The following is a 15,894-nucleotide window of genomic DNA, read 5'->3' on the forward strand; positions in this document are numbered from 1 at the left end:
ATTGAGAGTAGAATATTGAAGTCTACAATTATTACTGTAGAACTGTAATAATTTCTCTCTTCAGTTGTCAGTTTTTGCTTCATATATTGTGTTTTGATGGTTTTTCATTAGGTGCATAAATGTTTATCTCTGTCATCTTGTTACTTATTTTCTATATGTCTTATACTGTTTTTGCTCCTCATTTTCTGTCTTCCTGTCTTATTTTTGTTGAGTTGATTTTTTGCAGTGAAACTAAATTCTTTTCTCATTTCCTTTTGTGTATATTCCAGAGCTATTTTCTGTGGGGTTACCATGGGGTTACATTTACATGTGGTTACATTTACCATCCTAAAGTTATATCACTCTAATTTGATTTATGCCAGTTTAACCTAAATAATACATAAAACTTTGTGTCTTTATAGCTCTGTCCCCACCTTTTTGGTTGTTGATCTCACAAAATTACATCTTTATACATTGTGTACCCAAAAATATAAACTAACAATTCTTTTAAATGCATTAGTCACTTAAATTATTTAATAAAATGTGGAGTTACAAACGAAAGTTACAGTACTACTAGATTTTAGACTCATTGCTTTTTAAATGTATTAGTCTGTTAAATCATGTAGAAAAACAGAAAGTGGAATTACTAACCATTTTTACAAAAATACTAGCTTTTGTAGTTCCCCTTGTTTTTACATCTGTTGAGATCTTTATTTCTTCTTGTGGCTTCAAATTACTATCTAGCGTTCTTTCATTTTACCTTGCTGGACTCCCTTGAGCATTATTGCAGGGCATGTCTAGTGTAATGAACTCTCTCAGCTTTTGTTTCTCTGGCAATGTCTTTATTTTTGCCTCACTTTTGGAGGACAGTTTTGTCGATATTGGATTCTTTGTTGGCAGGTTGTTTTCTTTAGCACTTTGAATATATTGGCTCACTGTCTTCTGACCTGAAAGTTTCTGATGAATAATGTGCTGATAATCTTATTAAGGATTCCTTGTATGTGATGGGTTATTTCTTGCTGCTTTCAAGATTCTTTGTCTTTTGAAAATTTGATTGTAATGTGTCTCAGTGTGGGTCTCTTTGAGTACATTTTACTTGGAGTTCATCGAGCTTCTTGCATGTTTAGAGTTATGTTTTTCATCAAGTTAGGGAAGTTTTCAGCCATTATTTCTTCAAATATTCTCTCCTCTCTCTCGCTCTCTCTCCCTCCTCCCCTCCTCCCTCCCTCCTTTCTGGGACTCCCACAGTGCATATGTTGGTCTGCTTGATGCTGTCTCGCAGGTTCCTTAGGCTCTGTTCATTTTTCTTCAATACTTTTCAGCTCCAGAATTTCTCTTTAGTATTTATATATGTTTATTGATATTTCCATTTTGTTCATACATTATTTTCTTGACTTTCTCTACTGCTTTAGATTTTTGAGCATCTTTTAGACAGTTGTTTTAAAGTCTTTGTCTAGTATATCTGTCACCGGGTCTTTTTCAGGGACAATTTCTGATTATGTAGTTTTTTTTTTTTAATAAGCTTAAAAAAAAATACTTAGGCTGCGCTGGGTCTTAGTTGTGGCATGCGGGATCTTTGTTGTGGCATGTGGGATCCTTTAGTTGCAACATACGAATGCTTAGTTGCAGCATGCATGTGGGATCTAGTTCCCCCACCAGGTTCTGAACCTGGGCTCCCCACGTTGGGAACATGGAGTCTTACCCAATGGACCACCAGGGAAGTCCCTGATTTTGTATTTTTGAATAGACCATACTTTCCCATTTCTTTGTATGCCTTGGTTTTTGTTGTTGTTGTGGAAAACTGGACATTTTAATTTAATAATGTGGTAGCTCTGAAAATCAGATTCTCCTCCTTCCCCAGAATTTGCTGTTTTTGGTTATTGTTTTTTTGTTTTGTTTTGTTTTTTTTAATTGTTACAGGCTATCTCTGTGCTGGAGATCAGCCTGAGGTATAAACTTAAGGTCTTCTCAGGTCTTTTCGAAGTCTGAACCTTTCTTTTGGCATGTACAGGTCACTTTCTGTTTTTCCCTTTATGTGGAGCTGCTTTTGAATGCCCTAGTGTTTAATGTCTGGTTTCCAAAAGGGGAAAAAGAGAAAAGTAAAGGAAGAGGGGGGAAATAATGGGCAGTAGCGCTTTACATCCTTCTGGAAGTCACTTCAGCCAGAGGGAGTGGGGCTTGCAACAGTGGGGAGAGGTGCAACGTTTTTGTCTGCATCTCTGTGATCAGAAGCAGCAATGAATGATTAGCGGGGCAGATCCTCAATATTTGGTGGATAGTGCTTTTTGCCCACTTGGCTCCTGTAAGCTGTGTGCAAGATGCTCCAGAAGTCCCTGCACAGCTTCCTGCCACAAGGTTGGGTGTGGGGGATGGGCAGCTATTGCAGAGGTAAGATCTGAAACTGACCAACATGAACCACAGCTTATGCAGTCTATTGTCTAAGCCTTCCCCTGGAAGTTGTAAGCGTTCAGCAGACTCCAGCATTCTAAAATAGTTAACAGCAGACAGGTTCTGCCAGTGCAGCTGTTGTTTAGGTGGGGAGACAGATGCTCCCTATTCTGGCATATTCCCAGAATCCTCTCCTCCCTGACTCTTTCATATACATTTTAAAATCAACTTGTCATGTTCCATGAAAAATCCTGTCAGAATTTTGTTAGGAATTGCATTGAATTTATAAATAATTTGTGAAGCACTAACATCTTTCTAATACTGAGTTATCATTTCCATCACTATGGTATGTCTCTCCTTTTTTGGAGTGCTTCTTTAATGACTTTCAGTAGTTTTATAATTTTCTCCTAATTAAGGCCATGCATAAGGGTTTTTTTTAGAGTCATTTTTAGGGATCATATATTTTTGTTTATATTGCAAATGTCATTCTTTTAGGAATTACGTTCTCTGTAGCTAATGTGTCGAAATGCAATATTTTAAAATTATTTAAATATTTAAAGTATTTTAAAAATATTTCTTTGGCCCATATTTTAAAATTTTAGATACTTTTCTAGAAACTTCAAATATATTTTTACATGATAACTGTGGTAAAAATGCACATTGTAAAAAGGTTATACATCCCAGGGTTTCTCCCTTACAAGCTGAGGCAGGAGAATGCTGTACAGGTGGCCATGCAGGAGCAAGCCTATACTATGAAGGAAGCAATGCCCTTTGGGAGTAACTTTTACTAATGGGAGACAGGAAACCATGAAATGATTTATTCTCCCTTCTTTCCCCCATAGACTTTTAAGAGACACAGCCATTTCAAAAGGTCTCTCTGAAAACATGCTGCAGGACTTCTGCCTTACACATTCTCTTATATTTGCTCTCTTTCCATCTCTGTCTCATTCCTTTTTCCCTCTCTCTTCTTCCTGGAGATTACAGCCTCCCAAAAAGTGTATCACATGAGTTTTTCCTTCAGGGCTCTGTTTTCTAACCTGGGCTAAAACGAAATTTTGGATCATCTGAATCCTCATGAATGACCATGCTATAGAATGGACTTTGTCTCTAGGTTCCAGTGCACAAATTGGTGTTTGTATAGAAGTAAATTTCTCTCAGACAACTAGAAAAGGAAAGAGGCTAATGTAATATATAAGTGAAGTATTTATTAAACCAGGGGAAGGCCAATGGCCCTCATCAACAAGCTATAGGCAAACTTTCCAGGGGTTTGAATGTGGAAAGGGAGAGAATTGAACCCATAACACACAATAATACAGACTGTTAACTCAAAAGAATGTGCATTATAGCAATCAAATCCACAAGAGAGGATTTGGTTTCATCAAAACACCACCAATCATGTTGTTAATAGAATATTAAACTTTATTGGTACTATAGTTTGTTTCAGAGATATTATAAGCTTCAGGAGTTTAAACTGAAATAATTTTGTCAACACTTGTGAGATGTCCTTGATTTTCTTTTAAAAGTGGTTCATTATTTTCTAAAGTTTGAGAAACTGCTTTTCCATAATTTTTGCCTACTACGTATCTCTGTACTCTCAGGGCGCCATTTGCTAGGATGTCTCTAGCTCTCCAGATCGCTAGTGGGGCCAGCTTAGAGCTGCTATACAAGTGCTTTGGAAATCCATTTTAGTAGACCCCTTGGCTTTCATCATTTGGGGCTCCTACTGGCTAGATGCGGGGGACGTTTCCGAATTCAGTTTGTATGTTTCCCTTAGGTAGCCCCAAACCCAGTGGCTTACAGATGCTCTAAATCGCCGGCTGTGAGGCTTTCCTCTTTTCAAACCCACAAATCCCGCTTCCTCAGCTTCTTGGCTACCACTCCACCCGTGTCTCCCTCCCCTAGAGCTGTTTCCCAACCTTGCCTGATTCTAGCCCTTTGTTTAAATCATACAGGACTTTAAGACTTTTTAGGAAATTCTTGATGTCAGGAGGATCCTTACTGGCAGGTAAGTTTGAGAAACATGGCCTGTAGGGGGTTTTTTTTCCTCGGTGCCCACACTTCTCCCTTGAGGGCATCTCAACACTTTCGCGGGATGAGCCGGGTCAGTAAATCAGGTTGGGTTAAATTTCCGCGGGTGCCCGGCCTCCTCGGCAGCAGGTGCGGTTGCTGGGCGACCAGACAGAGGCGTCAGTCGGCGCGGCTCACAGGAAATCTCGCGAGGTCTCCGGAAGCGCTCTCCATGTGTCCTAGCCCGGGCCCAGCGCTCTGTGTCTTAGGCGGCCGGGGGTTGATGGGAGCCACTAGGCAGGGTACGAGTGGAGGTTTGGTTAGTGGGATGAAGCCGTAAGGCAGCGGTCACATTAGCGTTTTCGTAGACCAACCAGTAGCCAGAACAATTTTTGCCAGGTCACCATTTCCCCCTACTGGATTATCCTTGCCATCAGCTTTGAACGTTTTAGTGCCCAGTTACCACGTTTTCCCAATAATAGGGCAGGAAACGAATTGTCTGAATCAAATTCAGACATACTTCACCTTTCCTCTGATAAAATCCAAACTCCTTAGGGTGGCATTCCAGTCCGGTTATAATGACCAGCCTCACTGCTTGCCTCTTTCCCTCTTCAGTATTTACAATCTGGCACTTGGCCCAGTACTAAAAAAATTTTACCCTCTCTCTCCTGCTGCTCAGGGTAGCAATAGGACACACCTTTCCTCCTTAATATTTGTTTTCCCCTTTTAAGATTCAAGGACTCAGCTTGGAATTGGTGCATTTTTCTGAAGCCTTCCTAGGTACTCAGTCATGTTAAGTGATGCTTTTTTCTGCCCCCCAAACAACTGGGATATGGTTAACTTCTTTAGCATAGCACTTAACACACTACTGTCTGTCCTGTTACCCATATCTCAAATAAGATGGTAATTCTTTGAGGGTAGGACTATGTCTTTTACCTTGCTAGTCGTAGGACCTGGCAAAGTGCTTTGTACATTAGCAGTCACTCCCAAAACATTTAGAAAATATATAGTTTTACAAATGAGGAGACAACAGTAGAACAAGTGGAATGGCTTGTCATTAGGGGTACGTAAAGTGAGCATCTGAATTAGGGACAGTACAAACCGGAAAACCGTAATAGCTCTGATCTTAGGGTGGGGGCACTCTGGAAATCTTGCTGTTCCTTGAACAAAGAAGTGTCGAGTAGGAGATTTTTAGAATTACAAAGAGGCTTAGAGCCCACGTGGACAGTCCAATGGTGCCATTTTGCAGATAAGGAAATTCTCAGGCCTAGAAGAGAAAAGACATATGCTGAAGGTGACACCTGAGGGTAGCAAGAGAGAGAATTTACCCTTGAGCTCCTCATTTCAAGCACAGGTCCCTCTTCCTTATATCTCACTGATTGTTGCAGTAAGAGTAGCCTAAAGAGGTAACAGGGGCATGGGACAGATATACCTAACCCTTCAGGACACTGTTGCTAATGTCTAGTTGTGAAGCAGTGTTGGCCTGTATTAGGGTGAAGGCAAAGAAAATGACAAGGGATGAACAAATTTAAGAGGCATCTTGAAGCATGATTTAATAAAGAGAGATTGGATAGGATAAAGGGAGGGAGAAGTTGAAGATAATTCCTGGGTGTTAAGTAGAATAAAGGAACAATACTGGAGAAATTGGAGAGGGAGGCAAGTAATTTGGGGGGAAGTGAATGAATTTCCATTTACACATGTTAAACTTGTGGTGAGATAGGTTTAATAGTTTCCAGAATAGAACTAATCACTGAACCATGGGGTCATAATGGTGGTGAGGAAGAAAGTGGGGGAAAAGAGAAATAGTAAGTTAATAACTATGCCAACTATTTGGATGGAAGAGGGAAGCAAAGCTAGTTAAGATATCAGAAGAGAGATTTATCAGAGGTGAGATTTGTTCTGAGAAGAACAAATAATAATTCAGTGATTTAGAAACCAGTAAATTAGATTCAGGTACTAGGGAAGGAAAGATTTAAGAAGAGTACCTAACAGAATAAACACGCTACAGAAGGATATGACAAAGTAAAAGAATGATCAAAACAATATGGTTAAAACACTACAGCACAAATCAGGTGCCGTCTTATCTATTTTAAAAAGGTCATTCATTTGGAACAATAGATCCAGCACTATATGCAGGGCCATCCTATTGCTCTGTGTAGCTCTCATTTAACTTGCTGCTAACATTACTTTACTGGAAACATGTTTAGCAATGCCTCATTGCAAACCAATTGCTCTGTTAATCTTTGTTTTATAACAGTTTCATATGTTATTGTAAAGAGGAGTATGAATCTCATTTGTGGTAAAATTATATACATATTTAATGTCTGAAAGGATATATGTCTATTGTCTATACATGTATAGGTTTAGATGTAGAGCTGTAGATCTATACCTGTATCTATATCCCAAAATATTTAATAGTGGCGGGATTATGACTGTTTATTTTTCCTTCTTTTTTTTTTTTTTTTTGCGGTACGCGGGCCACTGTTGTGGCCTCTCCCGTTGCGGAGCACAGGCTCCGGACGCGCAGGCCCAGCGGCCACGGCTCACGGGCCCAGCCACTCTGCGGCATGTGGGATCTTCCCGGACCGGGGCAGGAACCCGCGTCCCCTGCATTGGCAGGCGGACTCTCAACCACTGCGCCACCAGGGAAGCCCTATTTTTCCTTCTTTTTTAGTAATCAGGTTTTTAAGAATGATAACATTGTATTCTGAAAGTTCATTTCGGATTCTGCTGTTTGTAGAATTGAAAGTCTCTTTGTGACAGCTAGTTTTTAAAATACTTTAAAACGGTTGAATCGCTAATTAATTTTTTAATGCAACAAGTTTGAGATAGTATTTTCTCATTAAGATGTGAAATATAATTCCTGTCTAGTGACACACAGTGTTAAACAGTCATCTGTGTATTTTCGAATATGGCAGAAATCTGGCAAACTGCAAGAAATACTTGTCTTCAGTGCCACATCTGTAAGTTCAGCATATAATACTCTAAGATTTACACTTTGACAGATGTTGAGAAATTTGTATTTGTTAAAAAAAAATGTGAGGTCTTGAGAATAATTTTAAAAGACACTCTTGGAAGAATATGCTAAAGAGCACATTATCTGAAGCCTCCAGTGGAGTTTCCAAGTAACTTTAGACAGAAACACATTTTTTATTTAGAATATTGTTCTGTGTATCTTTGTCAATTAGTATGTTTCCTGACCTTCTAGAGTACATACTACACAGAAAACACTTTAATTATTCCTTTCATTGAAAAACCAACAAATTAAAGGGCCCAGCTATGTATATCATCACATAACTCCATACAGAAATATGATCATTTATTGGAGTTAGCTCCTCTTTTTATTTTGACCTTGTAGACTGGTAAATATTAGTAAGTATGGTAGGCAGACTTCCAACATGGTGTCAATGATTTCACCTCTTGGGATTCATGCCCTTGTGTGAACCCCTCCCCTTCAGTGTGGAATAGACTTAGTGACTTGTTCTAAGCAATAGAATAAGGCAAAGTTGATGAGATACCATTTCTGCGATTTGATTACAAAAGATTCTGTCTTGCTAGCAAACTCTCTGTTGCATGTTTTGGCGTGCACTCTTCGATAGAGCAAGCTGTCACTTAGTAGAGCTCCATGTGGCAAGGAACTGAGGATGGTCTCTAGTCAACAGCTAGTAAGGAACTGAGACTCTCAGTCCAATGAGAAACTAAATGTCAACAACTACTGTTTAAGCTTGGAAGTCAGTCCTTCCCCAGTTGAGCTTTCAGATGAGACCTATTCCACACCTTTATTACAGCCTCATGAGGGACCCTAAAGCAGAGAACTCAAATTCCTGACCCATAAAATCTGTGAAATAATAAATGTGTGTTACTTGAAGCCACTAAGTTTTGGGGTAATTTTTTATGCAATAATAACTAACTAATACAGGGGGACAATGGAAAACTTTTTAAGGAGGGAAATTTTACTTAGAAATTTGGGACATGATTCCCATTTTCATAGGACCTTCTGAGGGGAAGCTCAGAGGAGAGAAATGAAGGTGATGATAGGAAGTTGTAGCTTAGCTGGAACAAAAGATTTTAAAATAAGTATCCATTTATAGAAGCTCTAAGTTGTAGAGTCTACAAAGGAAGCCTTTTTGTTTAGGAATGAGGCAGTTTCCATCCAAGGCTTGATTACTCTTGATTTCTGTAACCTAGTCATGATCGTTAAATTGAGAGCTTCATGGGTTTTTAATGGCTTGATGTACACAATATGGGCACCAATAATAAATGATTTCTTTAAAACTTAACTTAGTAATTAAATGATTACTTAAACAATTTATGTCATTTATTATATAATGTATTCTATAAATGTAAATGATGATTATATAGGTTTTGTATAAAACAATCCAAGGTATTTCTCATGAGTTCCAGACCTATGTATGCAACCAGCTGCTGGACATTCATTCCACTTGAATATGAATGTCCTAGAGGGAAAAAACCCTGCACCTGTCAAGAACTGAACTCGTTTCTATCCTGCACAAATGTGATCTGCCTCCTCTAGTTCCTGTCTTGCCCACAGTTCCACCCTGCTACTCAGAGTAGAGCCTGAGTACTCTCTCATATACTAGTGCCCCCACGTTGGGTCACATCAAGTCCACTTAATCTCAGAAGCGACTGTCAAATCCAGCAGTCTCTCCATGCTCCCATCAGTACCTAAGAATGGACATGAAAGGACTTGGACAAGTTCTATTAATTTTTTAAAAGTTCTATTTTAGTACACAAAATTTTCTCAAGTTGTATTTTTAAAGTTCTATTAGATGTGACTGTAAATTAAAGGATCTAGGCTGAAAATCAGTTTCATTACCTGAAAGTAACATTTATGTCTAAATATATTTTAGAGTAAAATTGTTTTCTGAAAAGTATTTTTGTAAACATTGCCACAGATATTCTAATTGATTATTCAGGAATGAAGATTCCTGAAAAATCTATTGTCAGTAGAGCCTAACACTTTAGTTTGAGTCTTTGAGGAAGCATTTGCAAGAAAGGGACTTATAATTTTGGAAAAAGTTTAGGTTTCAGGAACAGATCATTACTTATGTTTTAGGGATTTAAAAAAAATTGTCTTTCGAAACAAGGGTGGGGAACCTTTGTCTTCTAATAGAGATCTAAGACACTGCTTAAGTTTATCAGGCCAATAATAAGTTCAGCAAAAGTTTAATTAGTTGGTGATGGATTGAAGCTAAGAGTGAAACTCAGCTATGTAATACACTATAGTCTTGTATTTTGTAAAACAATTTGTTAAAATCAGTGAAAACATCTTGTATATTTGTATTTAACTGCTTTATTTTTTTGGCTCCTGTCTGTTTTTTGGTTAGCTTGTTTGAAAAGAGTTCCATTCTTTCATGCTTGTTTCTGAAAATGGCTGGTGTTTTTTTTTTACTACTGTGTATAGCCATTTGCATATTTCTGTGGTTGTGATCCTTGATTGAAAAATTAAAAAAACCTTTTCACTCTTGTTTTAAATCTGTTAAGAAGTTTGTGAAAAGATTTTCATTTTATCATAATCTTATGGTGAAACAAGTCAGCTTCCCATAAAAAGGGATAAACATTTAATTTTGTTATCCTAAAAACACATATTGTTAATGTTTCTTAAAAGCAAATTGAAATGTCCATTGCATTTATTTCTTCATTGAACAGATATTTACCAACTGCCTACCATGTGCCATTGTTCAAGGTGCTGAGGATGCTGAAGGTGTTCTGATCAAGTCCCCATCCCTGTGGCACTTACCATCCAGGAAGGGGAGACAGATAGTGAAAAAGTAAACAATTCAATGGTCAAGATGATTTCAGGTTGTGGTACATTCTGTGAAGGAAATAAATAGGATAAAATGACTGTATAACTGGGGTATAGAAGTAAGGAAGAAGGAGGGAAGGAGAGAGGTGTTTTCTTTAGATGAGAGAGACAGGCTAGGCCTCTCTGAAAACAGAATTTGAGCTGAGACTTGAAGAATGAGCAGCTTAAAGAGCCAGGCCTTTGAGAGCCTGTGAGGAAGTGTTCCAGGCCCGGGAAGCAGCCAGTGTGAGGGCTCGGAGCTGGGAAAGAGCTGGATGAGCATAAGGACCCCAGGACACTGTGGCTGGAGCAGTGTGGAGGGGGAGAACAGAATGAGAGGAAAGCAGGAAATAGATCAGCCTTTAGGCCACAGTGATAAATTTGGATTTTGGTTTATAGCAGCATTTAGGTCATAAGGCAAATTTTTCTTTTGTTAGTGAGAAAAATTATATTACATTTAGAGTTTGAGGGAAAGAACAGTGGCCACTTATTATTATAAGTTGAAATTCAAAGTCTTGGTCGAAATGTAATGTTCTTTTTTTTTTTGTGGTTCGCGGGCCTCTCACTGTTGTGGCCTCTCCCGTTGCGGAGCACAGGCTCCGGACGCGCAGGCTCAGTGGCCATGGCTCACGGGCAGCCACTCCACGGCATGTGGGATCTTCCCGGACCGGGGCATGAACCCATGTCCCCTGAATCGGCAGGCGGACTCTCAACCACTGCGCCACTAGGGAAGCCCTGTTCTTCTTCTTTTTTTTTAATGTAATGTTCTTCTAGTGTGATATTAATGTGATGAATATAGTATCATCAAAGATGTTCTAAGAAATCTGGTAGCAGGAGCCACCACAAAATATTATATTAGAAAATAAAATTTCTACTTGTGCTCCCAAATCTCAAATTTAATAGAGCTTTTGTTTCAGTTTTGCTCTTTACTGAAATAGGTAAAACACTTTTTAAATTGAGTTACAGTTGATGTACAGTATTATATAAGTTACAGGTATACAATATAACAAATTTTAAAGGTTATATTCCATTTATAGTTATTATAAAATATTAGCTATATTCCCTGTGTTGTATATCATGTAGCTTATTTTATACATAATAGTTTGTACCTCTTAATCCCGTATCCTTCATTACCCCTCCCCCCTTCCCTCTCCCCACTGGTAACTACTAGTTTGTTCTCTATATCTGTGAGTCTGCTTTTTGTTTTATTCGCTAGTCTGTTGTATTTTTTAGATTCCACATACAAGTGATATCACACAGTATTTCTCTATCTGACTTCTCTTAGCATAACACCCTCCAAGTCCATCCATGTTGTTGCAAATGACAAAGTTTCATTGGTTTTAATGGCTGAGTTGTATTCCATTGTGTATGTATGTATATATCTAAATGTACACATACAAACACCACATCTTCTTTATCCATTCACCTGTTGATTGATAGATAGGTCACTTCCATATTGTATTGCCAATTACATATTGGCAATTGTAAATAATGCCACTATGAACATTGGGGTGCAATTAGTGTTTTTGTTTTTTTCAGATATGTACACAGGAGTGGAATTGCTGGGTTATATAGTAGTTCTATTTATTTTTTAAATATTTATTTATTTTTGGCTGTGTTGGGTCTTCGTTGCTGTGCGTGGGCTTTCTCTAGTTGTGGCGAGCGGGGGCTACTCTTCGTTGCAGTGTGCGGGCTTCTCACTGTGGTGGCTTCTTTTGTTGCGGAGCATGGGCTCAGTAGTTGTGGCTCTTGGGCTCTAGCAGGCTCAGTAGTTGTAGCGCACAGGCTTATCTGCTCCACGGCATGTGGGATCTTCCCGGACCAGGGCTCAAACCCGCGTCCCCTGCATTGGCAGGCACATTCTTAACCAGTGTACCACCAGGGAAGCCCTGTTTTTTTTAAAAAAATACATTTCAGTTATATCTTTTTTTAAAAATATTTATTTTTATTATTTATTTTCTTTATTTTTTTGGCTGTGTTGGGTCTTAGTTGTGGCACGCAAGATCTTTGTTGAGGCATGTGGGCTCTTTGTTGTGGCATGTGGGTTTTCTCTCTGTAGTTGTGGCGTGAGGGCTCCAGGGCATGTGGGCCCTGTAGTTTGCAGCATGTGGGCTCTCTCGTTGAGGCGTGCAAGCTCAGAAGTTGTGGTGTGCGGGCTTAGTTGCCCCGTGGCATGTGGGATCCTAGTTCCCCGATCAGGGATTGCATCCGTGTCCCCTGTATTGGAAGGCAGACTCTTTACCACTGGACCACCGGGGAAGTCCTGGTAGTTCTGGTTTTAGCTTTTTGAGAAATCTCCATACTGTTTTCCACAGTAGGGTAAAGCACTTGTTAATAAACTATTTTTAGATCTTGGGATAACTAGAAGTCCATGGTGTTGATGTCTGCCTAAATAAATTACCATTACAACAGGCCACAGTTCCTTAGTTTTAAGTAATGTAGTGTTTTACCTTGAATATTAAGACCAGTTAGAAAGTTTAAAAATAATCTCCCCTAGAAAGTGGTATTTGTGTATAATTCTCACATCAGTGGCATATCAAGTTAACTTCTCTGAAGGTATAGAACTTTTCAGATGACTGTAATTATTCAACACGGTATGCCCTCATACATAAGATCATAAATTAGTTTTTTATTTAGTCTAATTTTTGTTACTTTATTTAAGCCCAGAATCTTAATAGCCTCAATTATATTAGAAACACATGCAAGAAATGATAGAAGGATTACATATGAGTTGAAGTAAAAGATTAAAGCTAAATACATACACGTTTTAAAGGACTTATTTAGTGTTGTCAATCATGCAAAGAGTAAATTGAAGTTTATTCAAATAATAAATCGAGCATGGAGTATAAAGTCGAAAATTCTAGGAACAAAAATGAATCATTTAAATAAAACATTTATTTGCAGATGAGCTTGTAGAAACTAAATTTTCAGGAAGGTAAGTAGTTTGTTATGCTTTGTAATGGTAAGCAAATTCATAGTTATATGATAGATATTTATAACCCTCTATAACCTAACATAAAAGTCACAAAGCTCTGTTCTTGACAATATATTTCTTTATGCATATGCCTCTTAGGTTATGAAAAGTACAACTGTAGTTCATCAAAATGTGCCCCAAGGCACAATACCATTTTACTCAGTCATTAGAAAGTTTAGCATAATTGCCTAGTATAATCCAAAGAAAATATGAGTACTGACATCAGGGACTCTCCAATTTGTTAGGCAATTGTTCCATAATTTTTGGCACCAAGACAATCCACATTTGAAAAAGCAATTAATCATTGGTGTTATCAAGCTATGATTTTAGCTGTTTCCTCCCAAATTTGACCTGAAATGACAGAGTTCCTTATTTTATTTTTGTAATATTCTGATTTCTGAGATCAAAAGTTTAAATATGCCAGTCTGGTTACAGTTGACCTGAGTTTCGTGTAACTAATTTTCTAAAATAAGTAGATCACAACTTTTTACTTATAAAGATAAATGGTATTTCTTCCAGTAATATTAGGATAAAAGGTTTAGAAATTTTTAGAAACTTATAGACTGATTACCTCAGAACAAATTACTTGAAGTCCTTAAACTAGCACTTGGCCCTAAGAAGGTAAATTTATTTGCTGCTAAAAATATTTGTTGTATTGAAAATTGACCAGAATGAGAGAACACAAAATTAGATTTTTAATTTTCAAATGCAGTGACATAGACACATCAGTTATTAAACAGTGAATGAAATAATTACCCCATCGTAATTTGAACATAATCAACTTTTATTTTATATCATATGGATGAGCAAAACCAGAGCCATCATTCCGTGTAGTATATTTTTATATCTTCAAAAAACAAAAAAACACATTGCTCACCCACGTATGTATCTTTGGAGTTTATAGTTAAAACAATCCAGAAATTTAGAAAGAAACCTTGGAAACTCAACAGTCTGTGTTCAGTTCATTTCAGTCAGCTACATGTGGATACAATGCAGACTTAGCAATATAAAAGAACTCTTCTCTGCATGCATGACTTATGCATCTGTACCTCATCACTCATAGAACAGTTTTTGGAAACTCTGAACCTCTGCAGTATGTAGCATTCCAACTCCCAAACAGTTCCTCTGATTCATTGTATAGTTACTTATGTTCCTGCTCTTCTGTGTTTATTTTCAAGTGGCTGCAATATAGGGCAGTTTATTATTCTATTATGCAATGCAGTGATTTTTCAAAATCCTGAATACCAGGTAGTCATACTAATTTGTGACAACAATCTTCAGACTTGATCTCTCAAATGGAGCACGTGATGTTTGGTCTCAGAGCCGATTTTCCAAATTCAGAAACAATGGAGCACAAATGGTTTCTCTGCCCCTGTTGGCTCTTTGTTCTTGGCAGTACTACTGATTTCAAAATAACAACTTGTGTGGTGTCTTATTGTTAACCAATAAATAAAATGTGTGAATGACATACTTATATAACTGGACAGTATAACCTAAAAATGATACCAAATGCATAAATTCTCAACAATATATAGAAAAGTTAATGTTGTTGATTTGTTTGGAACTGGGACCTTGAGATATTAAAACAATCTGGAAAAGTTGGAACATCCTTGATTCTGGGATCTCGCTGTACCCTTATCTGGTCCCAATCCCCAACCCACATCCACTGACTTCTCTCTATCTCTGCTCCAGCCTGTGCTTCTGGCTCCAGTTTTATTACTTGGACATTGGGATTAAGTTTTTGATGATGATTGACATTTCCTGTATATTATCACCATAGAGTTTGAGAAATTATCTCTGAAAAAATTTGAAGCTGAACAAAAACCAGACTTCACTTAGAAAATGGCCTTTTCAGCTCCTGAATAGCTCAAGGCTGTAAGATAACACTTTGCAGGAAAAAGCAATGCCAATTCATGAGTTAGTTTCTGAATGATGGCTGCAAATTGACCCTTGATTTCCTAAAATCTCAGTATTATGAATTAGAGCACTTATATCAAAAGTGATCATGACAATACATTAAAACTTAAAGATATACTTTAAAAATATTTATAAAGGTTCTTGCTTTTAATAAAGTAACTGCATTTACAATAGAATGCAAATACTCTTTTGTGGGGCTATTTTTGCGTGGGCTGGACTGTTAAGCAGAGGGGACGTTGTTGGTTGCTCTGTAGTATCCATTTAGCCTTAGTGTGTAGTAGTCATGAATTTTGGGTGTTACTGACCCCACTCCCAGCTCCAGGAGTTACCCTTAATTGGTCTAAACCAGTCACTATATATATATAATCCTAGGAGTGGGCTCATGACCCAAGTTAGACCAATCAGAGTGAAGTCAGAACCTTACTTTGAAAACCATGAGCAGCTTTTTCCCTGTGACTGGATGGTGTGGTGTACAGCCAATGTGGAGGAATCCAGCTTGAGGTTTAGGTCAACATGTGGAGGGCAGAGCTGTGAGAACCATTACTGGAAGCCTAATCCAACTATGCCTAAGCCAAATAAGTGTTTGGACTCTGAAGTTAGGTGAACCAACAAATTCTTTGTTTAAGCAACTGTTTTTGTTTGTTTTTGTCATTACTTGCAACCAAGGCATCATAACTGAAATACTGAGTCCAGTGAAGTTAGGACTGACAAGTTTTCTTTTTCTGGCAATTCCCTGTTGTTAGCATAGGCATTTTCCATCACACCAAGATATCTTAATTGATTAGATCACCAATGTCAAATTAAATGTGGATAACAGTCAAGT

At 37.9% G+C, this 15,894-nt stretch overlaps 1 protein-coding gene across 1 annotated transcript in view; it reads right to left on the reverse strand.

Annotated features, from left to right (window-relative positions):
- PPP1R42 (protein phosphatase 1 regulatory subunit 42) overlaps positions 1–4,606 on the reverse strand; it is a 49,185-nt gene extending 44,579 nt beyond the window's left edge. Inside the window, exons 1-2 of the mRNA XM_032609500.1 lie at positions 4,451–4,606; positions 4,284–4,288 (exon numbers count right to left, since the gene is read on the reverse strand). The gene's annotated coding sequence lies outside the window, so the exon portion shown is untranslated. The remainder of the gene's footprint in view (positions 1–4,283; positions 4,289–4,450) is intronic.
- Positions 4,607–15,894: the final 11,288 nt, after the last annotated feature.

Source organism: Phocoena sinus, chromosome 17, assembly GCF_008692025.1.
Source record: "Phocoena sinus isolate mPhoSin1 chromosome 17, mPhoSin1.pri, whole genome shotgun sequence".
Lineage (NCBI taxonomy): Eukaryota > Metazoa > Chordata > Mammalia > Artiodactyla > Phocoenidae > Phocoena > Phocoena sinus.